Genomic DNA, 15,440 nt, shown 5'->3' on the forward strand with positions numbered 1-15,440 from the left:
TTTTTTTTGTATCAAATGATTAATGGTGTTGATATAAAACGTATTTATATGAGAGTATTATCCTATAGGTAGGAGGAAATAAGACGTGCTTTAAATACAAAGTTCACCATATATATCTTTTTTACGGTAGAGGGTATAATTTTTAGAATGAACTTACAACAAGCTTAAGACATGCATATGAAAAAGTAGGGAAAACATGCAACAAAAGCGCGATTAAATGACACCTTACAAGTATAATAAAAAAAAAAGTGTGCTGAACAGCCTCCAACTAAAAGACAAAAGATGATTTTTTTTTATTTCTGGAATTACTTTTAATGACATATAATAAATGCACTTTTTTAAAAATGCCAATGGATGTACACCCATTGATATTATATCGTCTTTGATTTGTCTTCTATTTTGTCTTGCAAGTAAAATAACAGAACCTGTTTTTAAAATACAACGACCAAACTAGTGAAGGCGAGCTCCAGCAAAATAGATCCTTAAAATAGTCTTGTGCGTATAGCGTATCACAAGGGGCAGGGGCGGATTAAGCCATTTAAAAAAGGGGGGTCCCAACCCAGGGTAAAGGGGGTTCAAACTATGTGTCCCCATTCAAATGCACTGATCGGAAAATAAAAAGGGGGTTCCAAACCATGGACACCCCTTTGGATCCACCACTGAGGGGAACCTTGTCAATTTGTATATACAGCAATGTTATTCATATATCAAGACAAACTAAGATTTTAATCTGCTTCCTCTGGAACCATACACACAGGCTCGATTACCGGATATTCATATGTTTGATTAGTGTTTTTTATGCTCCATTCATGGACATTATGTTTTCTGGTCTGTGCGTCCGTTCGTTTGTTCGTCCGTCCGTCTGTCCCACCTCAGGTTAAAGTTTTTGGTCGAGGAGGTTTTTGATGACGTTGAAGTCCAATCAACTTGAAACTTAGTACACATGTTTTCTATGATATGATCTTTCTAATCATAATGCCAAATTACAGTTTTTTCCCATTTTAATGGTCCACTGAACATAGAAAATTATAGTGTAGATGAGGCATGTACTAGAGAAACCTCAGAGGGACACATTCTTGTTTCTTCAACTTTTCGTCGTATCTCTGTCAATTTGTATTGAATTTTAAAGTCGTTATCAATAAATATGTCATTGCTTTACGAGAAATTTGCAATTTACTATCATTGTCATGAGCTCAAAATACGGCAAATAGTAAAAAATAAATTGATGAAACATGTTTATCCGCTAACTAAGCCCCTATTGAGACAAACACAACAAAAAGCTATGATTACAATTACGGATATTCTTAGAATTGAGGGTTATCATTTAAAAGTTACGATCATCCTTTATAAATTACAGTCATTCTTTACAAATTACGGTCATCTTTTACAAGTTACGGTCATCTGTTTACCAATCACGGTCATCCTTGTTTTATGTTTCGGTCATCGTGAAAATATTTTGATAATGATTTACGGACATCTTAGCGATTTTTTCAAATTGAATTTCGCGTTTCCTGAACATTTTTTGGTAGTAATTTGTGATTTCTGTGTGAATCTTTTATAAATTTACACGTATCAATGTATACTTTGTAAATAAAATGATATAGAAACACTGTAGCAGACAATACAGATACCGACCTAATTTTTCATCCGACATCTTGGGATGACCGTGAATGCAGTTACGGTCATCAGCTTTACCCCAGTGATACATGGTGAGAAAATATTAGCTTATAATAAGTACCTGTTGATACTACATGTCCTTGTTACAAGTATTTAAATATACAAAATTAACATACCCAATAGAAAATACATAATACATAAAGGGAGTTGACAGCAATGTATAAGATAGTTTATTTAGTAGTAAAGAGGTCATTACACTGGCTAAAATATATTTATATATTCCAAAAGTGTCGCACATAGTAGAAAAGGCGTCATTGTTTGTATGTAATTTAGAGGATTTGAACAAGAATTGCGTTTCATGTTTTATCGTATTGAAAATCATCGATTTACCTATCTCCTTCTTTTGATATTTTGCGATGTTTCTTGTTTTCCAAATTACCCATTCGGTGAACGTCTTCCACCAGTTTACAGTAAATAAAAAGATGAAATAGTGATTCTCTTTCATTACAAAAGTGGCACTTTCCGTTTGACCGATTCATTTTTTGCAACTTTTCTTCTGTGTAAATTATATTAAGGAGTAACTTCCATTGACGTTGTTTAGTTTTCCTATTTGCTAAATTCGTATTCAAAGTATCCCAAATATCTCCCCATTGTAGTTCTTTCCCAAAATTTAAATCCACTGGCTATTTGGGGTTATATTATTTTCATAAAAGTATCTAATATCTTTAAGGCACAATTTTTTGGTATCAACGACAACTTCATTTTTTGAAAATTGACAAGAATTTATCATTTTCATAGGTCTATCAGAATACCTTTGCATAATGGGGTCTGTTTTTAAAAGGTCAATTTGTTTAGGCGTTAGCGAAGCTTTAATGCGGCTTTACTGTGCTATCCAGTTCCTTTTATCTTTTAGAATTTTAAGATATTTTTTTTTCCACTGGAAAAAATTGCATAAAACAAGGCACGACCCTTGAACTTGAGGTTACAATTGCCGAATATATTTTCTTCTTAAAGGTTTATGATGCATTTGAAATGTTGTCATGGATGAACCTTGTATTTGAGTAGAATATAATATTCCTTTGGTATCGTCGCAGCTCTTTTCCAATCCTCCATCAGTTGAATGTTGAATTATACATCCAAAATAGCAGTCTATCTAAAAAAAAAACTATGAATCTTAGCTTATATCTTAAATGGAATGTTACATCATGATCTTGTCTTTGATTAGTTAAGGCAACAGTATTAAACCGCTGTTCATAAGCCATTATAATATGTAATGTATGGAGGCTAAAAAATAATCATGGAATAACATACGTTTGGGATGGATGAATGATGTTCTAGGGTAAAATCTATTAGTCCCATGGACTCTACTATTAGTCAGTGAGTATGAAGTTATTCTTGCAAATGCTATTCCTTCGTTAAGATTAATTTTATTTTAATCGGAAGTTGTTCTCATGAGTTCAAGGTGTGTAGTCTCACCTATGATTTCTATATAATTAGCACTTAATTCAAGACTTTCTTATTCGATCGTGATGATCTCTTATTTTTGTTTGAATATTGGTTGACTTTTCACAATTAACAGTGTTTGAAATCTGTGATCTCTTTAAAGTAGGATTATTGGATGCCATTATCTTTGTTTTTAGTCTTCATTTGAGCTATGATCTTAAATGGGAAACAAATGTCATTGCATATTACAGATATAATGATGAAAAACAAAATTAATTTTTTATCACAGCACATTGATATCCGATTTTGGATTTAATACTCTTGTCACGTTAAACTGTGCCCATATCATTACTTGATTTTTTTATGATGACAGGGTGAGCCTCCTCGCGGGTTTTGTGATTATGTTAATACTTGGCCGTTTTTACAGCGATTGTATAATCGTGATAATTTGATAATCTAGGACGGTATTTTATCATTTGATTTAAAAAATAAGTTTAAAAAATAATTAATCAGTATAAAGTAAAATAACTAAAAAACTGAACTCCTGAGTAAAATTAAAAACGGAAAGTCCCAAATCAAATAGCAAAACCAAAAGCCCAAACACATCAAATGAATTGACAACAACTGTCTTACTCCTGACTTGTTTTTACAGATGAATTGACAAGACTCTATCTTGTCTTACGCCTTGATCAATTCTAAAGCTGAAGCTGAAATCTTGCTGTCATTTGACTCTATACGATATATCATAATACATCTTTGGCTATGTCCCCGAATTTAATATCCAGCTCAATAATTTGGTGGTTTTTTCCCCAGCCTAAATGATAGTAAAAGTGACTATCCTTTCAGTAGACCCGAACTGCATATGTTATCTATTCATTTCAAGTATTTCAATATGTTCTATAAGTATATGATTTTATTTTTAAGACTTGAAATACATTTATTGAAAATCACCTGAATACAATTTTCCTTGTATAACCCAGGGAAGAATACACAAGGGGCCCTGTGTTTACAATGATCCAACGTCCAGGGATAAACGGTGGACTCTATTATAAAAAAAAAAATCTATTTTATATTTTTTCCATACATAAGTTATACATTCATATTAATTACACAGATTGAGTTTGCGTATAAATTATTCACAATATTCTACCAGTAAATAAAATACATCAAAAGTCCCCAAAACACACTACAATCTACACAATAATTTACCTTTACTTATATAATTGACATTTTATTTTTTGTACTTTTAACACCTGGATTACATTGTTATGTGTCGGTCAGTGATTTTATAGGTCACATGCTCGACCTTGTAAATGCGTGTATTGTATATTTCTATCGTTGGATGTATTATGTTCTAAAAAGGAAAGGAAAGTAAGTACAAATTTAAAACCAATTGTTCAGAGAACAATTGAAGGTCTTTCCACCAGTCAATATCTATTTTGTAATCAAAATATAAAAAAAAGTCTTAATTGTCATTTCCTATGGCTTAATGATGTATAAATATGAATTTTAGACAAAGGTCAAAATCTAGAACGTGCAAATAACCTATGACCTTGACCTCAATTTCAAAGGTCTTAAACCAAGGGCTGCAAATCAAAAGACCCTAGGTCTTTATTATGTATGGTTACTGAGTTATATCACTTTACGCATAATTCTAAATATAAGATGGGCAAAAACTCCTATTTATTGTTGACGCACCCTTTCAACCAAAACTTATAAGTAACGGCATGTCCCAACTAACAATTTAGTGAAAATAAGATGTTGATATGTTATAAGGTTTTGAAAATTAGTAAAAATAAGCCAAAATAAAAAAATTAGAATATGACCTTGACCTTTGACCTTGACCTAATTTTTTTTTTGGACCAAGCATCTCAAATCAAAAGACCTTAGGTCTCTACCACTTATGGTTTACCAGTTAGAAATGCATATCACTTATATCATATACATAAGGGGAAATAACTCTCATATAGAGTCTCCGGATAGCTTCGGTCAAAACTAAACTCCTAATCCTGAAGATGTAACAAGCAATTTGGTAAAATAAATTTGTCGTAATCTTTTACGGTTGCGAATTAGTAGTGGCCACAAGAAAAACAGTGTTTGGGGAGATAACTCTTACAACGCAAAATATCTAGTTGCGCGGTTGTCAGTTTTAAGCGTATAAACTATACGATATCATATTCCAAATATCTAAGCGACATCTTTTGAAACAACAAAATTACGCAAGAAAAAAATTAGGCGGAAGAAAAAAAAAATAATCCGAACAAATTCAATAGGTCTTTCCACGAAAAGGTGGAAAGACCTAATTATTACGTCACTTACTAATGTATAAGATTTATTATAAGTTTTATTTCAGCTGCAAAATTTTCTTTTTTAGATGATAATGATTTGTCCATTGATTCAATTAAACTGCTCAGTAAGTATATGATTAGTTACATTGTGTGTTAGTGACCTGATACGATATATATGGAATTAACTGACCCCATATCGTATTAGTCACTAGCACACCGTATAACGAATTTATCTTACCGACTGTCTTCACATCATGTATTTAGACTATCGGCCTATCAAAGTGATTAAGTTTTTAATACTTAGTTTTAACATGTTTAAGAACCTACTTCCATTTGTCTATACAAAACAAACAAATGCCAACAATAACAACGTGTAAGCTTTAGATGAGTCTTAGATTTGTTTTATGAATGTATTTCAATCGTTCATTTTCAGTTTCTTCATCTGTTTAAACCTTTCAGATTTCTTTTTTGTTTTGAAAGGGAAGTAACGCCTTACTAACCCCATTTGGTTGCTAATCCTATATGGTCACTAACCATGTACTTTTTAGGGCACCCTTTACCATATATATATAGTCACCACTTGTAGTCCGTTAATCAATAGGAGGTAAGATAACAGAGTGCCATATACATGAGATATATGATGGTTTCCATTTTTTTCTATAAATGGCTTTGTAGAAGCAAAATGGAATACTGCTCATAAAATAAATTAGAGTAGGGAAATATGAGTGGTTGCCATGGTAACGGACACTCTATTTTTTGGTAGTAAAGCGTGGTTAAATATTTCATAGATCAACTAAATCACTAAAATTCAGAGCCTGATTATGATAAGAATCATTTTTTTTCATAAATTTTAAATATAACCTTGATATAACTTGGTTAAACCTTCATTTTAGTTAAGAGCGCATGTCAACCAAATTTGTATTTTTTAAAACAAATTACCAAAAAAATGTGGTATGGACTTTGTTAATTGTTGAAGGCCATACGGTGACCTATAGTTTTTAATTTCTGTGTCATTTTGGGTTTTTGTGGAAAGTTGTCTGATTGGCAATCATACCATATCTTTACAGCATCGTTAGCATTGTAGGTATTAAGTTTGAATACTACTTTACCAAATAAAATAGAAAAATGCGTGGGAATCTCTTTGATCTTATCACCATAGCAACACATTTTTCCATGGAAACGGATTTATAAATTGCAGAATATTGCAGTGTAAGAACTTACATGTCCTTAGTCGTTTCATAACCGATAATAAAATACATAGCAGCATACGCTAACTCTACTTACCATCGTTAAGCGTTGCTGACTTCAATAGTTACCATGGAAGCGAGTATAATCCGTAGCAACATTCATTAAAAAAATGTAAAAATTGTTAACAAATACATATAAAGAAGGCGTTTACTTTCGAATTAGAATATGACTGCATGCTTTGCTTACCTCACAGTCTTGTTTTTTTCTTTTTCAGAAGGTTCAACACATGTGATATATAATGTAACATTGGGTTTGAAGGGTGGGAAAAAAGTTTTTTTTTTTTATTTTAAACAAAATCATACATGCAGATCCTTGAAAGGATGATTGCTGCAACGTTTGTTCGGATTTTTTTCAATACTCTTCATGTGATTATCAATTTATGAGTGGTTGCCACGGTAACAGACACTCTATTGTTTGGTAGTTAACTATGTTAACTATCATGGATTTTTGTGAAGTTATCAAATTGTTTTATGTGTATTTCTGAAAAGTGCAAATATGTAAAGCATAGCCAGCATTGTAGTAACATAGTTTTGAAAAAATACTTTACCAAAATATATAGAATATAGCGTGGGACTCTCTTTAATCTTATCACCATATCAACGTAAATTGCCCTTGTCTTATTTGTAAAATTCTGCAGTACAGGGACTTAAATGTTCTCAATTGCTTCCAAACCTTTAAGAAAATACTTAGAAGCTACAATATACTCTAACTCTAAAACTACCATTGTTAAATATTGTTAACAACAGTTGCAATGGTAACACATATAACCCGTAACAACATCCAATCAAAATATAATATAATTTTGTGTAGAAAAACCACATATTATTATGTAAATGATGTTTTATTTTCTATAAGGAATATAACTGCATGCTTTGTTTCACTCAAAGTCCTTTCTTTGCTTCTTGAGAAGATTCAACAAACTTGAATATATACAATGTGGCATTTTTGGGGAAGGGATGGAGAAAGTTTTTGTTTATATTTTTCATAGATCAGTATAAGGTAAATTGAGAGGTTTAGCTAACTATTAAACCAGGTTTAATCTACCATTTTCAAGAAAATGCCTGAACCAAGTCATATATATATACATGACAGTTGTTATCATTACGTATTATGTGTTTGAGCTTTTGATTTTGCCAATTGCCTAGGGACTTTCCGTTTAGAATTTTCCTCCGTGTTCGGTTTCTTTGTTACTTGACTTTTCGCTTCAATATTTGATCATGTGTAAAATAAATTGCCTTATATAAAAGTAACAATGATGCCTCTTTAAATTTCTGTTTGCATAAAATGTTTTCTGTAATTCGAAACAGATGTAATTACTCCAGTTTTAAATGATTCTGCCACTCTACATCCCTTGTACTTTAGTATATTTAATTAAGTGTTTATTTACAGTAATCAATCGTGAATTGAAGAAAAGAGGTTTGTGATTGAACCACAGGCACTTGTCTCAGAAAATTTGCTTCCTATATACCATTATGTAGTGTTATATTAAGGTATATAAAAAAAAATCTGAGACAAATTAATGTGGATTGAACAGGTAAATGTATGCCAGTTAAATTCAACTGACTGTTCAATTAAGGTTTATGTACCCTTCTGTAGCCATTTTTGTACGAATTTTTCAAACCTCAATTGTATCAAAACTAAAGATATAATAAATAATAGAGATAGGCCATTTAGTACATGTTCCAAGGGAAAACTTGATGCAAAGCATTATTTTTTACTGTTTCATTGCATTTGATAGAAAAAGAGGAATTTGTGGCAAATAAATCAAGATTTTTATAGAAAACCCACAGCCTTTAATACAGAGATTTTTGTTATAAAATTTGAAATATAAATTACTCACTTGATTTTCTATGATGTGCTAGTGTTTATTTTTTACAAAAAGTTCTAAGTAACCTGTAAATTCCAAAACCCCTCGTGCTGAGCCACTAAAGTCGAGCGCACCAAAGGTGTACTTGATTTTGGCCATATTTATACTTGTCTTAACCAATAACTACATTCATAAACTTGTTTTAAGGAAATCAATGCTAGCACTGCATGCAATAATCTTATATCTATCAGTCATCAAATTGCCAAATATGAGAGTACAAGGATAAAGGCTGTGGATTTTCTATAAAAATCTTGATTTATTTTCCACAAAGTCCTCTTTTTCTATGAAATGCAATGGAACAGTAAAAAATAATGCTTTGCATCAAGTTTCCCCTTGGAATATGTACAAAATGGCCTATCTCTATTATTCATAATATCTGTAGTTTTGATACAATTGAAGTTTGAAAAGTTCGTACAAAAATGGCTACAGAAGGGTACATAAACCTTAAAGAAGTTATGACAGCCTTTGGATGTTGAAATAATGTAATTGAAGTAGCTTTAAAACAAATTCAATTCGTTAACAGCAACACACAGTAATGAATCAACGAAAAATTAAAAACTAGCAGGAATAGAAATTTCTTTCTCAGTTATTAAGCATTCTTATTAAAATAAACATTTCTACAAAGATGGAGTTTGTTCATTTTATTTGTATATAAGTATTTCATGCAGAGAATCAGTGGTTCTTTCCAGTCACTCCGGCTTCCACCACAAATAAAAAGTGACCACTGTAAATAAACTCAGCATAGATACCAGGACTAAATTAAGATAGCGAAAAGTGGCGTTAAACATTATCAATCAATGAATAAATCAATGAATAAAATAATGTTATAAGCGAAAGGTCGAGTTTAAGCCGAGTTTGTTATGAGTGATTTTGATTATCTTATCTATCATCGAAAGTTCCGACCTCGGACCCATCTGTTATAAGAATAAGAAACGACCATAATACAAAATGTATCACAATATTTAGCATTATAAATTGTGGTGTTTTCATGACTTTGAGATGTTTGTATATATTTCGTTATTTAATCGATTTGACTTGTGTTTATATACTCCAATTTAAATAAAACTTTGAATTTTACAAATGTATTGCATGGTTTGGGTTGTAATTTTCCAAGCGCTAACCCCTGTTACAAATTTTAAAGAATGGCAAAGCTGGAATCTTAAGTTTAAGAATTACTATTTGTATTGCAAAGGTGGAAGTTCGACACTTAAAGTCTTTTGGTTTTTCATAGAAAATAACATTAATTACTAGTCGGTTATTACTGATATCAGACTATTTGCTTCAAATCCACACAAATCTGCTACAATTTAGTACATTATGTTCTCTCGCCTACGTCTGTAATGATCATTTGAAGGAGAGATTATAAAATCTCCCTATATCTTACAAGTTTAAAGTAAAAATCGGTATAAAAATAGATAGAATGAGCACAAATAGATTTATATAAATACATATCGGATTTTTATGTTATTTTTAGATTGGGGATTTTTGAAAACTTCCCATAATCAAAGCAATATAAAACATAAAATTTCAGTATATTTGTAGTTTAACAGAAATTGCAGAAAAAAGACAAGGTAGGCAAATCAATACCAATCATAATTTCATGTTTATATATGGTCCGGCACATATATATATCAACGGTAGTGTCGTCAAGGACATTGTTAAATCGTCGCCTGAAGATTTACCAGAAGGCATGCAAGTGCTAGTGACAATATTTTAACGAAATGTGATCATTTGATGTGAAATGTAGTCTGTGAATTTAAAATTTTAATATATATTCGAACAAGTCTAAATTGAAAATTACGTTCAAACCTATGATTGCGTTGGATAAGAACCGCAATTTTTATATGTGTGCATGTTAAACAAATTTCGTTGTAGAAGGGTCTAACTGCAGCACAAACAACATTTTCCAAAAGACCCAAAAAGTGGAAAAGTATATTTTAACAAAAACGTATTTGACTAACAGGTCGAACAACTGATGTTCTTAAACCCTGCTGACTGCCATTGGCGATTGACAACAAGATGTAACAAAATGGATCTTAATATTAATCTAATACTAAACAGAAAACAATAAACTTGCGACAAAGATGTTATACCACAAGCATGAGGTGCAAAAATTTGTACACCAGATCCGGATTTCGAAACAAAATGTCTCTTCAGAGATGTTAGGAATCGAAACGGTAATTGGAAGGCCATTTAATATACCTCTATGTAGAATAGACTCTTGATTTTTAAAGAGTCAAAATAGGATGAACGGATCATATAAACCGGAGGGAAAATATGAAACAAGCCCAAACGAAAAAATACAAACTAGTTTAAATTGAAAACTACGTTCAAACCTTTGATTGCGTAGGATAAAAACTGCAGTTTTGATACGAGTGCATGTAATACAAATTTCGTTGTACAGCACACACACCATTTCCCAAAAGACAAAAAAAGTGAAAAAGTATATATAACCAGTCTAAAAGGGTACAACATATACAACTATTTTGAAGTATCCAAAAAAAACATCAATTCATTCCAAATCCATTTTTGTATACAACATTCGTAAATACATAATTTATGTTTTGTAGTAAGAATGTTGGCTTTTTCACAGAGAAAAGTTGATCATTCAGAATTAATCAGTCCTTTAAATTTAAATCTACATGTCTTTGGTGTTCGATTGCTCTTTCCTCTCGTTGGTAAACAGGCAACATTGGTTGCAGATTCCTCCTCTAAATCCATCTCCAACTCTTCTTGTAATATGGCATCATTCATATCTGATTTTATATAGATATACGAAGATGTCATATGAGTGCTGATTGGACAACTCTTCATACAAGTCACAATTTGCAAAAGTAAACCAATATAGGTCAAAGTAGGGTCTTAAATACGGAACCGTGGCTCACACCGAACAGCAAGCTATAAAAGGCCCCCAAAAAATGACTAGTGTAAAACCATTCAAACCGGAAAACCAACTGTTTAATCTATTTTAAGAAAAGCGAGAAAAAAGAAACACTTTTGAACCACATCAACAAACGACAACCACTGACCATCAGGACCTAATTCAGGGCAGGTGGAAACAAATGCAGCTCGTTTAAACGTTTTGATAGGCTTAACTCAATCAAATGACATATACAAAAAATGTAAATACAAAATTAATATAAAAAAAACAAGGAGGATAGATGTAAACAAATATCAAAAATGCAACCATAACCTTGGACGAAATACTGCCAAATGAAATAACATCCCTTAGACTTTCAACGTAGTGATTAACTGTCATGTTTCGTCTGCATTGAATTTTCTGATGTCAATGTTTTATTCTCAATGTTACAAAGACAAAGAAAGTCATCAATATCAGATAGGCTTGAAATGGCATCATCTATTTAGAAGTTCTGTCTTAACTAAACTAAAATGTTGACAAGAGTTTGTGTAAAATTTCTAAAATACATGAGTTAATCATTGTTAACTACTGCTATCATATTCACTTGACCAACAGTAGTATCACTTTAATAACGTTTTTTTCTCTAAACACATAGAAAAAGGTTGTTATAATTGAGTAGTCGTTTGACATCCATCTTCACTTCCAGCTCTACCTATACTTGCCAATCAGTTGAAAACTTTGGTCTCTACATTTAATTCCTTTACTGTTTTGTCATCAACATCTGAGAAATATATTCTTCGAGGTTAAACCATGTTCATATATTGTTGTAACTGGAGAAATGCCATAAACTTTCTAACCATCAATTGTACCCTTTCTAAGAATCTCATATGCTATAAACAAGAGGTTGAACACCATGTAATAACTCTTACTGCCGTTGTCTGCAATTATGTTGTAATGAAAATAAGCACAATGAAAATCAACAAAGCATTACCTTGACCTTTTCCAGTAAATTAGTTTTTGCAATTTTATCAAGTGAGATGAAATTATTTCTTTACTATGTTTACTTCCACATTTTTTTTCAGATTTAGAATTCAATATCCTTAAAAAAATCAATATCCCATATCTCATTTAATTTTAGAACAAATATCCGATATTCTTAAAATAAAAATGGCAAATATCCCTTATCCCAATATACCCTATACAAGCCTTATTTCCATTCTCAATTTCATAATAAGTAAAATTGTCAACATGGGGGTACTGCAGTCATCACCGTGTGACAATCTCAATCAGAACAAAAACAAACAAATATTTAACAAAAAAGCACAAAAAAGCATATATCAAATTTAACAACCACGTTCATTGCTTAATTATTTTTGTATTTAATTTAAGTATGTTAAAATCAACTGTTTTGATTTTACCTACAGTGTCCAAGATTTTTGAGAGGACTGTGTTTAAACAATTGTATTCATTTTTAACTAAATACAAACTATTAGTGCAACAACAATCTGGATTAAGAGAAAAACATTCATGTCACACAGCACTTATCAAAATAATTGACAAATGGTTAGAAGAATTTGACAAAGGCAATTTTACTGCTGTTTTATTTCTTGATTTAGAAAAAGCATTTGACACTGTTAATCATAACATCTTATTATCGAAACTTAATTTATATAAATGTGATGATCACTCTGTTAAGTGTTTTTCATCCTATCTCTCAAATAGATTGCAAAAGGTTAAAATTGGAACAACTGAATCAGGATACAATAATGTAACATTTGGGGTCCCACAAGGTTCCATATTAGGACCTTTATTATTCTTAATCTATATAAATGATCTCCCGTTTAAATTAGAACACACAGAGTCTGAATTATTTGCAGATGACACAACTTTGCATATATCGTCCAAATCTATTTCAAACTTAAACTCGTATTTAAATAAAGACTTTGAAAACGTAATTAAATGGTGTGCTAAAAACAATATAATAATAAATAACAAGAAGTCAAAATGTATGCTTATGGGATCTGAGAGAAAACTTGAGAATTGTAACGATGTCTTGTGTGTATTATCGCAAAATCAAACTGCATTTGACAATGTCGAAGTGGAAAAACTTCTTGGTATCCATATTGATAAAAATCTATCATGGTCAATTCACATAGATAAAGTATGTGAAATATTTTCAAGCAGATTATACCTGCTAAAAAGATTAAAACGATACTTACCTCGCAAAGGTCTTATCCTTTTTTATAATAGTTGTATATGACCAATAATTGATTATTGTTGCACCATACAGTCCACCACACAGCCCTCTATTTTTCGCTCTTCTGGAGCGCTCTTTCATCTGGTATTAAATGTCAGATAAGCTAGTATTATCTAAGTACTTGTCACTTTCAATTAAATATATTATTGTTTCAATTTTTATCTGTAAAAAGTGTAACTATGTACAAGATGGAGTAATATGATTTCCAACAATGTAAACACTACCTGACTACAGTTTTGTCATAGATGAAGATTTCACATTACTGCGCCATGAGCGCATGATACGCCTGTCACATTTTCATAGAATAAAGTTCAATTACTTTTCAATGTCATATTAGAAATTTATGAAAATCAAAAGGGAGCTTACATCAATTGATATTAACAATTCACCAAAGTTTCATGAGAATTACTGTACTGTAAGCATTTTTGAGTAACTGTCCGAAAACTGGAAAATCTCCCTTTTTAATAAATTTTAATCATTGATTTTATAGTCTGGACGTTGTGATTCAAATAGGATATGAGGTGCTTAAGTCAATACGAAATAAGATTGGTGTTTGTAACTTCTCCACAAAGCACAAACATTAAAGAGTAACTGCAAAGTGTGATCAGCTCAGAATTGGAATGTTGTTCCTCAGATGACTAAATGATAAAATAACAGTTACATTTGTCCTGAATTTGGGGTTTTACCGCAAATAGCAACATTGAGCGGATTCATAAACTACAAAAGCGCACAGCAAGATTAATTTTGAATAAGCCTTTTGATTATCCATCAATATCAATGTTTAAAAAACTTAATTGGATGACCATTTTTACTCGGATAAAATATTTTCAAGCCATTTTAATGTTTAAATGTATGAATGGACTAGCGCCAGACAAGTAAATTTACTGCATGTAGTGATCTATATGGTTATTCTCTTAGGTCAACAACATCTGGACATCTTCATATACCAAGGCCAAAGTCTGAATACTTCAAAAAAACTTTTCAATATTCTGGTCTAATCATTTGGAATAATTTGCCAAATGATATAAAGGATTTAAGACATATAGAAAGCTTTAAGATGAAATGTGCTAATCTCTTTATCATAAAACAAAATGAGTAGACAAACTTTGTTTAGGACATTCTTGCTATGCTAGTTCTACAGTCTGTTTTCATGCTTGTGTATATATATATTTGTAATTGTGTACATATCTATTGATTATTGTTCTATATGCATTGATTTTTATATGAATTATTCATTTAAATGTGTGAAGGCCTTGTGTGAGATTAACAATTGTATGTTAAATGAGTTACCTTCGTTAAATAAAGAATTTATTATTATTATTATTATTATTATTATTATTAATATATCCCATACATGATTGAAATATGTTTAGTCCTGTTGCCGAATGGCTAGATAAACCTCAACATAACATTCATGATATACAGTATCTCCTTTTGATAAACTTGCAAATATCTTTTCGTCTGCTGCGGCGCTTCCTTCATAATTGTTAATTGTGACATCACGACGTTCCCAAATCTAAATTTAGCAACGGATTTATTTTTTATATTATTCTATGACACATCAAAAACCCAAGTATCTATAATTAGATCAACAGTTAAGTGGGTTGGACAATTTGGAATTTTGTTTACATGATATCTTTAAAACAATTGAGTAAAAATCATTGTTTGTTTAATTGATTTGTCCACAGCGCAAACATAGTCGGTAAGCAATTATACATGTTATATAGACACTATAAATTGATAAAATTTATTTACTTTCGGTTTAAATTCCCATATTGAATATGCAGACTTTACAGCTTCCTGTATTGTAACAACAAACAAGTACTGCTTATTAAGACACACAAACATTTATGTTTAAAT

At 31.1% G+C, this 15,440-nt stretch overlaps 1 protein-coding gene across 3 annotated transcripts in view; it reads left to right on the forward strand.

Annotated features, from left to right (window-relative positions):
- The window catches only part of LOC139513044 (uncharacterized), a 39,875-nt gene that overhangs the window by 14,698 nt on the left and 9,737 nt on the right, over positions 1 to 15,440 (forward strand). The window contains exon 1 of one of the 3 annotated variants that reach the window (XM_071301150.1): positions 15,136 to 15,282. The exons of the other annotated variants lie outside the window; for them this stretch is intronic. The gene's annotated coding sequence lies outside the window, so the exon portion shown is untranslated. Of the gene's footprint in view, positions 1 to 15,135; positions 15,283 to 15,440 lie in introns of those variants that run through there. 3 annotated transcript variants of the gene reach the window in all.

This window comes from Mytilus edulis, chromosome 2 (assembly GCF_963676685.1).
Source record: "Mytilus edulis chromosome 2, xbMytEdul2.2, whole genome shotgun sequence".
Taxonomy (NCBI): Eukaryota; Metazoa; Mollusca; class Bivalvia; order Mytilida; family Mytilidae; genus Mytilus; species Mytilus edulis.